General features: G+C 39.8%; 1 protein-coding gene across 3 annotated transcripts in view; it reads right to left on the bottom strand.

Annotated features, from left to right (window-relative positions):
• The window catches only part of MYO1B (myosin IB), a 186,536-nt gene that overhangs the window by 85,637 nt on the left and 85,475 nt on the right, over nt 1–15,424 (bottom strand). The gene's annotated exons all lie outside the window — the stretch shown is intronic.

Here is a 15,424-nt window from a genome sequence, read left to right as displayed (position 1 = left end):
GGTTATGAGCACTGGGTGTTGTATGGAAGTGTTGAATCCTTGTATTGTACTCCTGACCCTAACATTACACTGCATGGTAACACTGATTTTAAATAAAAACAAAAAATGTAAAAAAGTAAAAAATAATAAAATATTTATGCTTTCTATTCAATGACATGTCATTTATTCAGATATAACAGGAACTGTGCTTAAAGGTTATCACGAGGATGAAAAAACTTTGCTCAGTAATACAGCCAACAACACGTCAGAACTATTTTCTTAAAGCAATCATTTATACATGATGACTGTATCATACAGAGATGATTCAACCCAAAAATTACTTGGTAACCTGCGTCACTTTACAAAATTATTTTTAATGTTTAAAAGAATTGTTCTCCTCAAAAATATTTTCCAAATCAGACTAGTTTGCTCACAACTAGACTAAATTAATTACTCTTCTGGGGCACCTGGGTGGCTCAGTTGGTTAAGCGTCTGACTTCGGCTCAGGTCATGATCTCATGGTTCATGGGTTCGAGCCCCGTGTCAGACTTTGTGCTGACAGCTCAGAGCTGGGAGCCTGCTTCGGATTTTATGTCTCCCTCTCTCTCTGACCCTCCCCTACTCACACTGTCTCCATCTCTCAGAAATAAATAAAACATTAAAAAAATCTTTTTAAATATAATTACTCTTCAAATCAATTAAAAAACTAACCAGCTAGGGGTGCCTGGGTGGCTCAATTGGTTAAGAATCTGACTCTTAGTTTCAGCTCAGGTCGTGATCTCACAATTTGTGGGATGGAGCCCATGTCGGGCTCTGCACTGACAGTGCAGTGACTGCTTAGGATTCTCTCCCTCCCTCCCTGTCTCTCTCTCTCTCTCTCTCTCCCTCCCTCCCTCTCTCTCTCTCTCTGTCTACCCCTCTTCCATTTGTGCTCCCTCTCTCTCTTAAAAATAAATAAGCATTAAAAAAACTAAGCAGCTAAAGTAAGGATTTGGTAACAAAAGAAAGATAGCTTTTTCAGGGCACAGTTGTATTCATAGATTTCACTTATAATTCTGAAAGGTAAACTGCTAAAAGAAGCCGGCCAGCTTAGGTACACAAAGAATCCTTAGCTCAAAGGTGGACTAGATTTGTTTTTGGTGGTTTTATCCTTCAGCGTCTATCAGCCTGTGGGCCCTCCCAACATCTGTCTCCCAGAACCTGATCTTTTTAATACTGCGTTTCAAGGAACATTAATAGATACTCTGGGGAAATGAGGTCCAAAGTCAACTGAATTTGGAGTCACGGTGAATTAGAGGAAGTGAAATAGGTTTCTTTTTAAAAGGCTTATCAGAGGGATCACGTGCACTGTGGAATGCTGGAGAAGGTCCTGAATGCTACATTTTCCAAACTGGTTTGCCATGGAATCTGTTTCTCACTGAGCTGTCCTCACTCTGATTTTCCATATCCAAGGTCTGGAAATGGCTCAACTATTAATTGTGAGAAGAATTCAACACACACCCTCATTTGGGCAGGTGAGGTTAGGAGACTAATCACCCAAATCTTGCCTTCTCTACAGTCTGTGCACTGGGGCCACCGTCTAAGAGGAGGAAGCCTTCCTCAAGTGTGAGTGACGATATCTAGGCCCACAGGCGTGTAAGGGGGCAAATGTCAACACTGACATTTCTCACACAGAGACATGAAGGTGGCTTCCAGTCCCACCCCCCACCACGAAGTAAAAAATAAACAAGTGGAATGCCACCTTGAGCACACTGCCCAACACTTGCTTTAGGGTTTTAGAGCATCCCCAAAGCACTGACTGACAGAGCCACTGAGCACCAAGAATATACACGGGTCACATGAAGCTCTCTGCCTGCTTGTGGTGCATGAGCAAGTAGTTAAACGATCTTGTGGAAGATGACATGGGAGGCTGGGGACCTCTGTGAAGGCTGGAGTTACATCTTCCTCCAATTTGTTTTCTGGGTAAAGAAAATGGGTCCAAATAGATTCTCCGGTGGTCTGTGATGACTGTGTAAAGTTCCCGAACTACATTTCCCACTGTTCTCAGGGTTTAAGTATCTAAAAGTCAGTGAACTATACATGGACAAGGCTCTGGCTTTCAAGTTCAGGCGATACTGCCCTCCCAATAAATTCCTTACATCCTGTGCTAACTGGTCTCCAACTCAGGGCCACCTCTCCTGAATTACTGATGCATCCCAGCCTCTGAAGCAACTCACCTCCAGGCTTGCTTTCTCATCATTCTGCTTTCTCAGTGTTACCTTTGTTCCCCATCCTCATCTATACCCTCACATAGGTTATTACATTCTTTCTTGGCAATTTCTGGCCTACCTTTCGACTCAGTATACTATTAGGCTAAAAGCATTCAAAGGCACAAAAACGGTCTCGATAGTGGCAAGTACACTTAGACACACACATATATAAACATATATTAGATGAAAAGCTAAATTTCCTTTTAGGTAAACTGTCAATAAATATTAAAAGTCCAGGCTAAGCTATTTTGCTTATTCCAGTGATTATGGAGCTCACTGCAGCCAACCTCAAACTTCAGGTACATGACCGCACCAAGTTCTCTAGAAACTCTGTTCTCGTCCAGGATGGACTCTAAGGGACAAAATGCTGGGGGGTGAGGGAGGGGTGTGTGCAGGGTGCCAGAGCAGGAATCAACCAAGAATCAAAACTTTCTTGTGGGCTATTGTAATTGACTTGGCCTCTCAGAGATTTTTTTTTAATGGCTAGTATGAAACAGAATCAAGTTTTCTCAGAGTCCAATCTGTTAAAAAAAAAATGGTACAACATGCAGACCTTTTGGAATATGAATTGGACTTACATTATCTGGTTGTTAAATTCCATATAAACCCACAATATCTACTGAGATATAAAGATGAGTTAACTTCATTGAAACTCAGAATTACTTTTATTAACTTTAAAATCTATGTAAGTAAATCAAATATAATTTTTAAATACTGTTCAAGGATACTTATTCCTAAGATGGTAAAAAAGTTTATGTATTCAATTCTTCACTATCTTCAGGAAATCTAATACTGGGCTCATTTTAATAATTTCTGGAAGCCAGGATCAAGAGTAATTTTCTTTAAACAGTCTCATTATCTGAAAGAGAGAACACTTATAATCATTTCTTCTGACATAATACTTGCTCTTTAACTTAAGTAGTTCTAGAGAAATAAGTAGAACAGTAAGGAGAAGTTGCAAGCTCCAACATCATTTAGAAGACTGTTCTCATAATATTTCTCCATGCTGGAAACAGGAAATAAGAGTTATCTCTTAAAGCTTTCTGCTTCATTTCCTTTTGGCCCTTCTGTGCTAAAGTTCAAAGAAATTTATATCTTCATTCACGTATTTAGATATTTATCCAAATCAAAACTTGATGCAATAGCCTCTATGAATGAAATATATTTCTAAAAGTCAAGAATTATCATCTTCTGCATTTCAAAGTCTAGTTTTTGAGTTACACTGACTGTTACGGAAATCAACTAACGATGACCTTGGCAATCACAGCATAAAATTATAAGCATTTCCCAAAGAAATGCTTCTGAACAGACTGTGGATACTTTAATCCAGCAATCATACTCTCAATGACAATGCTTTTCATGTACCCTGTAAAAATATAAAACGATTCTATTTGAGACAAAAAGCTGTATTCTTCACGTGTACTCAAAATTCTGAAAAGCACTGTATTTTAGCTGAAGAACACTGGCATTTAAAATTGGCGAAATGTAACAGCATTTGCTTAGAATCAATTCTCAGCTCATCATTTTCTTTCACTCATAGATACTTCTCATATATAAATTTATGTACATATATATGTTTGAATATAACTTGAATCCTAAAATTCATCAACAGTCAGACAAAAAATACTGAGTCTTCAAAGTAAAAGTTTCTTCTCACCAAAAAATGGCAGAACATCTAGGGTTTAACAGATACTCTGCACTAATAGGAAAATGGCTTAAAACAAAATGCTTCTAAATCAGAGTATGTAGATCAGAATTCATTTCAACAAAGAATGTAAAGGGGTTACAGAAGATAGTTTATGATTCTGGGCATTTTAAACTCCTGGTAAGAAATACATGATAACTAGTTTACCTCTGTATTCTCTGGTACCTTGCAAGAGGTTGTGAACAATATATATTATATGTTATTCGGCAATTATTACACAATCATATAATTATATAGCAATATTTTTATGGAAGAAAGCATTGTGAAGTAATAGTAGGTGAATGAGAAAGGAAATACAAACATTTCAATGAAAGACATTTGTACCAAAAGGACAGGAAGATATCAAAATTGGTGCATATTAACTGAGCAATCCGCGCATGGACTCAGTCACTGTATCCTGAAAAAAAAAAGTATGGGGGTGCCTGGGTGGCTTAGTTGGTTAAGTGCCTGAATTCACCTCAGGTCATGATCTCAGTCTCACCGGTTCGAGCCCCGCGTCAGGCTCTATGCCATTAGCTCAGAGCCTGGAGCCTGCTTTGGATTCTGTGTCTCCCTCTCTCTCTGCCCTTCCCCCACTCATTTTTAATCTGTCTCCCTGTCTCTCTTTTTCTCAAAAATAAATAAATATTAAAAAATTTTTTCTTTCATAGTTTATTGTCAAGTTGGTTTCCATATAATACCAGTGGCTCATCCCAACAAGTGCCCTACTCCATGCCCATCACTCCCCCTTCCCCTCTCTCCCACCCCCATTAGCCCTCAGTTTGTTCTCAGTATCCAAGAGTAAAAAAAAGAAAATTAAATTAAATATGAATATAAGCAAGGCTCATTCTGGGTTTTCTTCACAGAATTTCTCCTAAGGTTTCCCAGGAGTTAACAGGTATCCATGTATTCATTCATTGTACATGCAACACCATCCGTGTCACATACAGATCACGTAACATATACATATATCATAGAGCAAACAGAGAGAACCACACATTTACACACACACATGAATTGACAGATCTATCTGCTCCTATACCTCTCGATCTCCTCGGCCAGGATACCCAAGTTCTTCTAGGGACTGAGCTTACATGTCTGATGGTCCAGGGACCTCATGAGTAAGACTACCTAAGCGAGTAAGGCCACCCCGGTGTACAATGGAACAAGGACTCTGCAGCACGGAGGAACACGCTTCTTGGCAGTGTTGTGCAAGAGCCCAGCTGCAGCATGTTCAAACTAACCAGACAGGCAGTCTCAAAGTGTTCCAATCGCGGGACGAAAAGCACGGGCCTTGCAGTGAGAAACGCAGCCTTTACTCTAAAAGGAGTCATGATGGGTGACGTTTTTACTGAAATTCAACAATGTATACAAGTGGCTTTGCTTCTTAAAGTTGGCCACAAGATCTCTGGTAATTCGTATAAAACATGCAGATCAAGAGAGGCCTTTCTCACATGGGGAAGGAACAAAACAGAAGCTCGCTCTTATCGAGGGTTTCTGTTTGCTTAGCTATTCTGCTATGTCGATGTGACATCTCTGTAAAGAGATGCAAAGTAGTACAAGGTCATTTGGGGTTCAGAACCAAAGGTCTTAATGAGCAAGACAGGCTTTATAACTTCTTTAGCAGATGGCCGGAGAGTTCCTAGAAACTGATGTAACTGTAAAGTTCGAAACCAAATAATATATGTTTTCTCATGTCAGGATCATCTTCTTAAGCCCACAGACTCATTCTGATGTCTTTGAAAAAATGTAGTTACAATTGTTCCTTCATGTTCTGCCTCGTTGCCCCCATCAGTGCTTGAATGATTCTCCATAAACTATTTGTATTCACGGTAGTGAATTCTGAGTTCACTGCCTAGAAATACTTGGGCACTTTTACGAAGCATGATGAATTTTTTATTTAGCACAGCAGTAATGAATTAAGTAGGACCCCAAAGGACTCAGAGTTCATGCTTCTCCCTGAGTGCCCACATTATATAATCATGCGGCATAAGAGTGTCTCCAATGCTTAAGGCCAATAACATCATCATCTGTCAAGGGGGTTTACAACCTCGTTAAATTAATTACTTCTTATAAAATAAGCCCTCTGATACTGCAGGGTAGTTCTGTATAAGCTGTCAAATAAAGATTCTTACTGAAAACAGACACTATGTATAAAGCACATGGCACATTCTGGGGCCTCAATAAATATTAGGTCTCTTCTTTCATTTAATTAATAACAAAATTTTTAATGACTCTGTGTACTCAGAAACCATTTTAGTGGATGAGATAATGTGACATTTCAAAAATGGCCTGGCGTCCCTCTTCCCCACATAACTAAACCCCTCTCCAAATTCCTCACACTACCATGCTGTAATCTCTAGATTGTTTTCCATCATTTCACTTTCCCGGAAGTAATCTCCATGAAAGAGACATTAATCAACACGCAAATTCTATACTGGAATGTACAGTCTAACGACAACTAAAACCAAAATAAAAACTGAAGCAATTTTTGTGCCACTGCTTTCAAAATGAAAGTAGAAAAAAAAATGGAATAAGTAAGCAAAGCACGATATGTCCCTGGGGAGACAGGTAGGAGATGCTGCTGGGAACTAGAAATGAAAAGGAAGAGCTTGTTAGTAGCTACCAAAGAGCATAGTTGAGTGGATATTTAAAAACAGCAACTCTCGGTCACCTGGGTGGCTCAGTCGGTGAAGCGTCCAACTCTTGGTTTCAGCTCAGGTCACGATCTCATGGCTTCATGGGTTCAAGCCCACAACAGGCTCTGTGCTGACAGTGTGGAGCCTGCTTAAGATTCTCTCTCTGTCCCTTTCTCTGCCCCTCCCCCACTTGCACTGTCTCTTTCTCAAAATAAATAAACTTTAAGAAAAGAAAAGAAAAGAAAAGAAAAGAAAAGAAAAGAAAAGAAAAAGCAACTCTCAGGAGTAGGCTCCACCTCCCCACCCTAGGAGGTTGAGTGATAACGGACAACCAAAGCATCACAGGGTCCAGGAATCATGGTGGCTCAAAACTAAGACAAATGCATCAAATGACCTCCAGGTAACGCTATTCAAAGTATGATCCAAAACCTTGTGCTACTCAAAGTTGGTCATTCATGGACTGTCTACCCATGAGAATAGGCTCTCATAAGTTTGTATAGCAATTTGGTCATTTATTTTGTCTGGTTAAGCTAAAAACTTTAGAGATTGGTTCGTCTATGTCTTTTTTTATTTCCTTTTTCTGGGATCAGTCAGGAAGAGATTTGGGAAAGAGAGAGACTTGTGTTACATGGTGGAGGGTTTGAGAAGTGCTGCCCCAGCATGTGTATGGTACCCTCCTCCGGATTCAACCTGAAGCAGCACCCAGCCCTGTCTACTGTAAGCAGAATGGCCCGACCGGAGGGGAAAAGCAAAGCTCCTGAGAAGCAGCCATCTACTCTTATGACAGAGGACAAAGGGATCCTAGGAAGGACTAAATCCAGGGAGGATGATAGGGAGAGAAGGATTCCAAGTGGCGAATGGGATACTGAAATCAAAAGGACAAGCTATTAATTAAAAAAGCATCAAGAGGGGTGCCTGGGTGGCTTAGTCGGTTGAGCGTCCGACTTTCGCTTTGGTCATGATCTCGCGGTTTGTGGGTTCGAGCCCCGCGTCAGGCTCTGTGCTGACTGCCAGCTCAGAGCCTGGAGCCTGTTTCAATCTGTGACTCCCTCTCTCTCTGACCCTCCCCTGCTCACGCTGTCTCTNTCTCTCTCTGACCCTCCCCTGCTCACGCTGTCTCTCTCTCTCTCTCTCTCCTAGAAATAAATAAAACATTAAAAAAAAAAAAAGCACCAAGAGAAGAGAAAACTACAGAAAAGAAGAACGAACTCCATGCTACTAGATTTCTCCAAGAGGAATGAGGTGTTTTGTTTCTCTCAAAAAAGAATGAACACCACTCCTCTCCAATAGTACCAGCAACCTCCACTTTGTCTTTCAATAAGTAAGACACATGAGCCCACAAGGGGACAGAATCTCTCTCCAGGAGGGAACAGTGCAGTTTACAACTTTCTGAGAAGGAGAAGGTCATACACTGACACGGCTAATAAGTAGATGCGTTGTCTTCGTGGAATGTATGTTCCAGAGCAGATGAAGACGTGGCCAACACCAATCAAACCAATGACCACAATCCACTTCTGATGACTCACATAGGAACAAAGTGATACACTCAGACCCTCAAAAAATGTAACTTTAGTCATGATGAAAAATGAGTAAAAACCTAAAAAAAAAATTAATAGGCTTAGGAATATTTTCATCTCTTCCTCCCTCAAACTTAAATAAAAAGAAAGATGTGATGTAGATAGAGTCAAAAGAATTGGGGGAAGGGGTAGGCGGCATGAGCTACACTACCAATACAAATGCATTCTGTCAAGGGGTGTGGTTTTTAACTTACCTTGCTACCATTTTCATTGGTCAACTTGGAAACAAACAAGAAGCTGCACTACTTCGAAGAATGAAATTGTCTCATAAGAAAGAACTGCTTAGTAACAGAAAAGAGGCAAAAACTTTCTCTCAGGACACAGGTGTCCTCTTAAATTACGTACTATAAAGAGAGTTCTGAACAAAGACCTCACAAATTTCTGGGCAAATAGAAGTTAAGAGCCCATACCCAAAGATTCAGATGAATGATCTTAGATCATCTTTAGATCCCAAAAAGGGATGGGAAACTAAATAATGAAATACTGTCTATATATAATAGCAAAACTTTTAGTGAAAAGTAGCACAAGCTGCAATTACTGAAAAGGAGAAAAGCATGAGAGAAAGGTGCAGAAGGAGGTAGGGACTAGATCCCACAGAACCTTAACAAGCACAATGGATTTGACATTTATTTTAGTGCAGCAGAAACCATTGAATTTTTTTATATAAAAAATATCTTGAGACAAATGAAAACAGAAAAACAATATACCAAAACTTATGAGATGCAACTTTTAAGAGGAAAGTTTATAGTCACAAATGCATACATCAAGAATAAAGAAAGACCTCAAATAAACCAAATATCACATCTCAAGGAACCAGAGAAAGAACAAACTAAACTCAAAGTTAGCAGAAGGAAGGAAATGATATGTATTAGAACAGAAATAAATGAAACATAGAATTGGAAAATCACTAAAGATTAATAAAACTCAGAGTTAGTTCTTTGAAAAGATAGAGCAAATTGACAAACCTTTAGCTAAATTAACCAAGAAAATAGATGGATGACTCAAATACTTAAAATTATAAATATAAGAGGAGACATTCAACAAATGTCATATAAATACAAAGAACCTGAAGAAACTACTATGAACAATTACATGCCAACAAACTGGACAACCTAGAAGAAAAGGATAAGCTCCTCTAGAAACATACAAACTGCCAAGACTGAATCATAAAAAATAGAAAATGTAAACAAATTAATAGCAAGATTGAGTCAATAATCAAAACCTCCCCCAAAAAGAAAAATCCAAACTCAGATGTTTCATCGGTGAATTCTACCAAACGTTTAGGGGAGGACTGGTGTTAATTCCACTCGCTCTCTTGGATTGGCTAATTCCACCAATCCCTCCCACTCTTCCAAAACACTCAAGAAGAGAAAACTTCCAAACTCATTTTACAAAGCCAGCATTACCCTGATACCAAAGTCAGATAAGGAAACTACAAGGAAACTACAGATGAATACCCCTGATGAATATAGATGCCAAAATTTTCAATAAAATACTACCAAACTGAATTCAACAGCTTATGGAAAGGATCACACACCATCATCAAGTTGTATTCATCCCTGAGATGCAAGAATGATTCAAACATATGCAAATCAATAAATGTGCTACACCACATTAATGATAAAAATCATATGATCATCTTAAGAGATGTACAAAATCATTTGACAAAATTTAATATCCTTTCATGATAAACATTTTCATCTAACGGGGTATAGAAGGAATGCACCTCAACATAATAAAAACCATAAATGACATGCACTCAGATAATATCCTACTCGATGGTGACAGGCTGAAAGCTGTTCCTCTAAGATGAGGCCCAAGACATGGCTACCCACTCTCACCCACTCCTATTCGACACAGTATTGGAAGTCCTAGACAGGGTAATTAGGGAAGGAAAAGAAATCAATGACACCAGAATCAGAAAGAAAGAGGTAAAATTGTCTCTGTAGATGACATGATCTTACATATAGAAAACTCTAAAGATGCCACCAAAAGAACTGTTAAAATAAATTAATTCAGTGAATTGTAGGATATAAGATAAACATACAAAAATCAGTTGTTTCTTTACACTGACAACAAAGTATCTGAAAAAGAAATAAAACAATCCCATTCACAATAGCATCAAAAACAACAGAATACTTAGGAAAAAAATTAACCAAAGAGGTGAAAGATCCCTCCACTGAAAGCCTAAGGACACTGACAAAAGAAAATTAAAGAAGACACAAATAAATGGACAAAATATTCTGTGTTCATGAACTGGAAGAATTAATAGTATTAAAATGTCCATACTACCAAAGTCATCTATAACGTAATCCCTGTCAAAATTCTAATGGCATTTTTCACAGAAAAAGAGAAAGCAGTCCTAAAATTCATACAGAACTACAAGAGACCACAAATAGTGAAAGCAATCTTCAGATAGAACAAGTCTGGACGCATTACAATTCCTGATTTCAAACCATACTACAAAGCTCCAGTAATCAAAATAGCATGGTACTTGTACAGAAACGGATACACAGGGGTGCCTGGGTAGTTCAATCTGTTGAGCGTCCGACTTTGACTCAGGTCATGATATCTTGGTTCATGAGTTCAAGCCCTGCATCAGGCCCTGTGCTGACAGCTCAGAGCCTGGAGTCTGCTTCAGATTCTGTGTCTATCTCTCTGCCCCTCCTCCACTCAGACTCTGTCTCTCTCTCTCAAAAATAAATAAACATTAAAAAAAAAAAGACACATAAACCAAAGAAACAGAATAGAGAGCCCAGAAACAAAACCATGTATGTCCAGTCAACTAATATGTAACAAGGGAGCCAACCACACTCAATGGATAAAAGACAGTCTTTTCAATAAATGGTGCAGGCAAAATTATATAGTCACATGCAAAAGAATAAAACCAAACCCTTATGCCACTCACAAAAGGAACTCAAAATGGATTAAAGGCTTAAATATAAGATCTGAAGCCATAAAAATCCTAAAAGAAAACATAAGGAAAAATCCCTTTGATATCGGTCTTAGCAATGATGTCTTGGCTCTGACATGCAAAGCGCAGACAGCAGAAACAAAACCACACAGCGGGACTACGTCAAACGAAAAAGCTTCTGCAGAGCCAAAGAAACAACCAGTAAGAAAAGGCAATCTACGAAATGCAGGAAATACTTGGCAAATCATGTATCTGATCAATGGTTAATATCTAAAATACATATCTAACTCCTACAACTCAATAGCAATAAATAATAATAATCTGATTAAAAATAGGCAAAGGTCTTGAATAGATATTTTCCCACATAAGATATTCAAATGGCTCACAGATACCTGAGGATGTACTCAATATCACTAATTATCAGGGAAATAACATTCAAGAGCGCAATTCAAAATTACAATTCAAAGTTACAAAATTACCACTCACGCTTGTTAGAATGGCCAAAATGAAGAAAAACAAGAGATAACAAGTGTTGGAGAATATGTGATGAAAAGGAAACCCTTGTGCACCGTTGGTGGGGATACAAATTGGTACAACCACTATGGAGAACAGTACATAGGTTCCGCGAAAGCTCAAAAATTCCAATGATGAGATTAGTGTTCTTTTTTTGTAAGTTTATTTATTTTGAGAGAGAGAGAGAAAGAGATAGAGAGCACACGTGTGTGGGAGAGCAGGAGAGGGGTCAGAAGGAGAGGGGAGGGAGAAGGAGAGAGAAGGACCGATGGGGAGGGAGGGAGAGAGAGAGAGAGAGAGAGAGAGAGAGAATCCCAAGCAGACTCCTTGCTGCCAAAGTACAGTCCAAGGCAGGGCTCAATGCTACAAACTGCAAGACCATGACCTGAACTGAAACCAAGAGTCAGATGCTCAACCGCTCAACTGACTGAGCCACCCAGGTGCCCCGGGATTAGTGTTCTTATCTCTCCCTCCCAACCCCATCTCCATCTCCATCTCCCATGTGAGGACACAGATAGAAGGTTCTCACCAGGAACCAAATCAGCAGGGACCTTGGTCTTGGAATCTTGGACCTCCCAGCCTCCAGAACTATAAAAACTAAATGCCTTGGTGGGGGAGGGGGGCTGGGTGGCTCAGTCAGTTAAACATCCGATTTCCACTCAGGTCATGATCTCGCAGTTCGTGGGTTCAAGTCCTGCATCAGACTTTGTGCTGATGGCTCAGAGCCTAGAGCCTGCTTAGGATTCTGGATCTCCCAATCTCTCTGTGTCTTCTCTGCTCACATTCTGTCTTTTTCTCTCTTAAAACTAAATAAACATTTGAAAGAAAAGAAAAGAAAAGAGAAAAGAAAAGAAAAGAAAAGAAAAGAAAAGAAAAGAAAAGAAAAGAAAAGAAAAGAAAGAGAAAGAAAGAAAGAAAGAAAAAGAAAGAAAGGAAGGAGAGAAGGAAGGAAGGAAGGAAGGAAGGAAGGAAGGAAGGAAGGAAGGAAGAAGGGGAAGGGGAAGGGGAAGGGAAGGGAAGGGAAGGGAAGATCTGTTGTTTAGGCCATCCTGTCTACGGTATGTTGTTAATGCAGGCTTAATTGACTAAGAAAAGTGGGGACTCTAGAGCTATATATACTACTTGTGTTCAAAATCCCATCTCTGCCACTTACTCACTGGGAAGTTTGGGCAACTTGGTTAACCTTTGTGTGGCTTAATTTCCCCATGATAAAAACGGGGGTAAGAAGAATACTTCTCTATGTAATGCACTAAAGCACAATGTCGCTACTTAGGTAGGGCAGCTACTGTTATTACCCAATGGCATGGCAAGTGGTTCTATGGAAGGGAATAGAATCAGAATTTGTCAGTTGCACAGGAGGCTGTAACAATGGTCTAAAATTTATAAAAATAAATGAAAGATTCTATAAGTAAGCTTAAAATAACTTTGTTGGACAATACTAGACTGAGCATATCTGACCTAACGGAAGCTGACCTCCAAAACCCTACAATATCTTGCCTCACAGAAAGACTGGTAAAACTCCATACATCTGCTATATTAACAGAAGCCAGGTGCCCACAGTAAGAGAGGTAACAGTTCCACCATAATCAAGACCAAACTTGAAGTATTTATTCTGTTCATTTCTCTTCTTGGGATGTAATTTTATGAGGCATACTGACAAACTGAGATCATTCCAGAATAGTAGGACCATGATAGTAAGGGTTTTGAAAACGAGATCTGATCCTTCTATCATATGCTCTTATAAGTGCCCTGTACTCCTTCACTACACTTAACACTTTATATATAAACTACACATATGCATGCATACATACAATATAGGTTTATGTGTATATATAATACACATACTTGTGTACATGCATATATAACACAGCACCATTGTCTATCTCCTCCACTAGATTACAAATCTGATAAGGACAAGGATGATGTCTGGCTCACCAATGTGTCACTAGTATTTAGTACAATATTTTTCATTTTATTAGTATTCCTATAAGGTACTCGAAAATTATTTCCTGGATGAATGAATAAATGAATATGCATCACATAGGAAGTTTTTGAAGGCCAGGGTTATTTAGACCTAGCAAGCTATGATGGATGACTTCAAATAACTGAATGACTATCCCATTGAAAAGAAAGTACACTGGGGTGCCTGGGTATGGCTCAGTCAGTGGAGCATCTGACCAGCTTACGTCATGAACTCTGCATTCATGAGTTCGAGCCCCACATCGGCTCTGTGCTGACAGCTCGGAGCCTGGAGCCTGCTTCGGATTCTGTGTCTCCCTCTCTCTGTCCCTCCTCTGCTCACACTCAGTCTCTCTCAAAAATAAACATTAAAAAAAATTTTTTAATAAAAAAATTTTTAAGAAAGGAAAGGAAGTACACTAATTTGGGAAGGTTCCAAACTGCAGAATTAAGACCACTAAGTAGAAGCAGAATTCAACTCTAGGTAAGATCTTGTGAAAGCTGAAACTATATGACAAATTTAGCAGGCTGCTTTATAAAGCAGCGAGCTCTCAGGGTGGCTCAGTCAGTTAAGCGTCCGACTTCAGCTCAGGTCATGATCTCATGGTTTGTGGGTTCAAGCCCCATGGCAGGCTCTGTGCTGACAGTTGGAGCCTAGAGCCTGCTTCAGATTCTGTGTCTCCTCTCTCTGCCCATCTCCTGCTTGTGCTCTGCCTCTCTCTCAAAAATAAATAATAAAAAATAAAATAAAACAAAACAAACCAGTGAGCCCTCTATCACTACAAAACAAGGGAGTTTGGGGGTGCCTGGGTGGCACAGCTGGCTAAGTGTCTGACTTCGGCTTGGGTCATAATCTCGCAGTTCATGAGTTTGAGCCCCGCATGGGGCTCTGTACTGCCAGTGCAGAGCCTGCTTCAAAGGGTCTGTCTCCCTCTCTCTCTGCCCCTCCCCTGCTTGTACATATGTGCTTGCTCCTCTCTCTCGAAGTTAAATAAACATTTAAAAACATTAAAAAACAAAACAAGGGAGCTTGCAGTTCTATGGGAAGGACCCTACAGTAGGCGGTCTACACCTATGATCCTTTCTACCTACATGAGACTGCGCTTTCTGTTACCTGACACTCTCACATGCAGTCTTTTCCTATTTCTGCCCCGCCAGAGCCTAGAACCTTGCAAGGAAAGTGTGTCCTTGCTGTGTTTCTAAAGGGCTCTAGGAAGTTGGATACACTTATCTACACTGGGGGCAGGGAGGGGGTACTCCTAAAGGCAGTGGAGGAAGGGACAGGTGCAAAAGGAAAAGCCGTTTCAGAGCAGAGAGTGAGATGTTAGAGGCACAAATCTTAGGAGGGGCTTATGAACAAAATATCCATTTCAGGATGACTGAAATATCCATGGGCAACTTTCTTCTCTTAATATTCAGAGACTCGAAGTACGCTAATGTGTCACTTAATAGCCAAGCAAAGCTGAAACACTGAAATCCCATTCTGGCAAACTAGTAGAATCGTCAGAATCGTGTGTATAAAACTAGAACATTTTACAGATAAAATGGTTGTGAAAATACCATCTCCCTCAGCGCTCTCCTCCTCCAGGGACTTAGCAGTTCCATCAGAGAAGTTCACTGCCAACAGCAGTTTCGACTTGCCCCAGTGTCGACTCAGCACAGCTCTTCTGAACCTTTACCAGGTAACTGGGCATCATGTGTGAGATCACTTTTCACTCAAGAGCATCCATTATAAAACTGATTTATTAAAAGCACACGAAAAACAGCATCATCTCTCTACTCGAGGGTTTATTTTATGGAAAGGTGCCAGCCCATCTAACAACATACAGAAAAATCTTGGGGCGCCTGCGTGGCTCAGTTGGGTTGAGCATCAGACTTCGGCTCAGGGCATGATTGTGAGTTTGAGCTCG

Source organism: Hyaena hyaena, unplaced genomic scaffold, assembly GCF_003009895.1.
Source record: "Hyaena hyaena isolate Hyena2069 unplaced genomic scaffold, ASM300989v1 scaffold_92, whole genome shotgun sequence".
NCBI classification, from domain to species: Eukaryota; Metazoa; Chordata; class Mammalia; order Carnivora; family Hyaenidae; genus Hyaena; species Hyaena hyaena.
This window is presented reverse-complemented; position numbering and strand designations above follow the sequence as displayed.